Here is a 2152-nt window from a genome sequence, read left to right as displayed (position 1 = left end):
GCTGCCCGCTCCGGAGGGGGCGGAGCCGGCCGCGGGGGCGCGCCGGGGAGAGGCCTCGGGGCCGCGCGCCCCGCCCGCTCCGGGGTTGCCGGGCGGCCTCGGGGCGCACGGCCCCCCCGGGAGGCGGGCGGAGACGCTCCCGAGCCCGCTGAGTGACGTCCGTTTCCACGGCCGCGATGACGCCTGGAGGTGTAAGTGCAAGTTAGCTGCCATTGGCCAGGCGCGGCGTGGCTCGTCCCCCCTCTCTTCCCACCCCTACCTTCAGCCGCGACTCGGAAACTGAGGCCAGTTGGGAGCCCTAGCGCCTGATCTGACAGAGAGGCGGAAAGAGAGGCCTGAAGGAGTGACGGACGACGCCCCTGGGTGATCAACAGTCCAGTAAGGACCCGTTAGTGGTGCGACAGCACTGACTGTACTCATTTGTCTGGGAACCTGTTGCATTCCGCTGCCTTTGCGCGCGATTGCAAGGTGAAAGCAAGTCTCAAATTACCTGTACACGCTGGAAGGTGGTTTCTCAAACACGAGGAGTAATCCAACATTCCAGGCTACAAGCTGGAGGTTACTGTTGTTGACACCTTGAAAATCAGTCTGTCCAGTCTCTGAATGTTAGTGCTGTGCCCGTATCACAGACTCTGGTGGCCAAGGTGGGAAAGTAAGCTGGCAAGATACCAGTCTTGAATTGCCCTCTGTGTAACAGGCTCGCTGGTGTGGAGATGTTAGCTTTCATGAGGGAGAAGGTAGGGAAGGTTGTCGTAGTCCGATTTCTGCTGCTATGACAATACTACAGACTGATTAAACTGTAAACAACAGTTTTTCTGGCTCTTGGTTCTGGAGGCTTTGGAAAGTGGCATGACATGCAGTGTCGGCTAAGTGGCAGGGCAAGAGCGCTGGAGACCGCCCGTCGTTTTTAGCAGGAACCCGCTGGCGTGCTGGCAGTGCGATCCTGGGAGCCGAACTTCCGTGTCCTGTCACCTCTTAATGATGTGCACGTGCAGCTGCAGTAGCTAGTTTTAGTTCTGGAGGGAACGTTTCAAACCATGGCAGGGATTCTAAAGCAGAGCAGCGGAAGTAGAGAGGACATTGGAAGGAGTGTCTTCACGGTAAACAGGAAAGGAAACAAAGGCTGGTAGAAATAGGGTGCGTTTGTTACCGACAGTTTCTACTCAACATTAAATGAAGCCCTGTTACCTGCTGAAGAGAGGTAGTGGGTGTCTTTAAAAGCTGCCAAGGAGAAGGTTGAGGGTACCATCAGATTTTGGCTAACATGGTCTCCTCTTCAGAAACAGCCCTTTTAGGTCTTCATGTTCAGAAATCCTGTTTCCAGGTCTTTATCATAATGAAATGGAATTTCAAGAATGAGAGATAAAGATTTGTCAGAGAAATCCCTGTTGCTGTGCTGCCTGGAGTCCTTTTTCCTACAGATACCCCCACGTGGGGAGGGTCTTCTAGGGCCCAGAGAGTGCAACAAGTAGACAGGGTGAAAGGCAGAGTCAAGGCCTTGTAGATCCTTTGCCATCTCAGCTTGACTATTTTTTGAGGAAAAAAAAAAGCTAAAAATTGTGCAGAAAGTATGGTATGGCCGTGTAGGTTCTATGTCAAACATATCTACCCTTTTAACACATCAGTCTACAACTTGTATTAGCTGAGAAAAATACAATCCTACGTCTGCAAGGAGACTTGCACAGAAATGCTCATTGCAACTGTACTTACAATAGTGGAACCCTCAAGGAGCCCAGATGTCCATCAGTGGGAGAGTGAGGAAGTTGGAATATTCATCCAGTGCAGCACTACTCATGAATTAAAAATAAACTAGAATATGAATGAATCTCGTAAATGTGTGTTGAACCAGACTGTGGAGTTAGAACCTCGAGCGTCTTCCTGATTTTAGCAAGTTCTTTATCGAGAGCCTGGCACCCTGCAGACCCTCCAGGGCTGCATATGTACTTGAGCTCCAGCTTCCTGTGTTTAACGATGAGGTGGGCAGATGACGCTGAGACCTGAGGCTTCTGTGACTTACAGTAGCTATTTTATTACAATCCCTGAGCCAGGCAGTGAGCATGTTGTCCCTGCTCCACTAGTTCACTCACTGCCTGAGAAGTGACATTTGTGTTGGATGCTTAAGGAAGACAGCGTCTGCTCTCACCCTCCCTTC

This window comes from Psammomys obesus, unplaced genomic scaffold (assembly GCF_907164565.1).
Source record: "Psammomys obesus unplaced genomic scaffold, mPsaObe1.curated_primary_1811, whole genome shotgun sequence".
In the NCBI taxonomy this organism is placed as follows: Eukaryota; Metazoa; Chordata; class Mammalia; order Rodentia; family Muridae; genus Psammomys; species Psammomys obesus.
Note: the sequence above shows the minus strand (reverse complement) of the source record.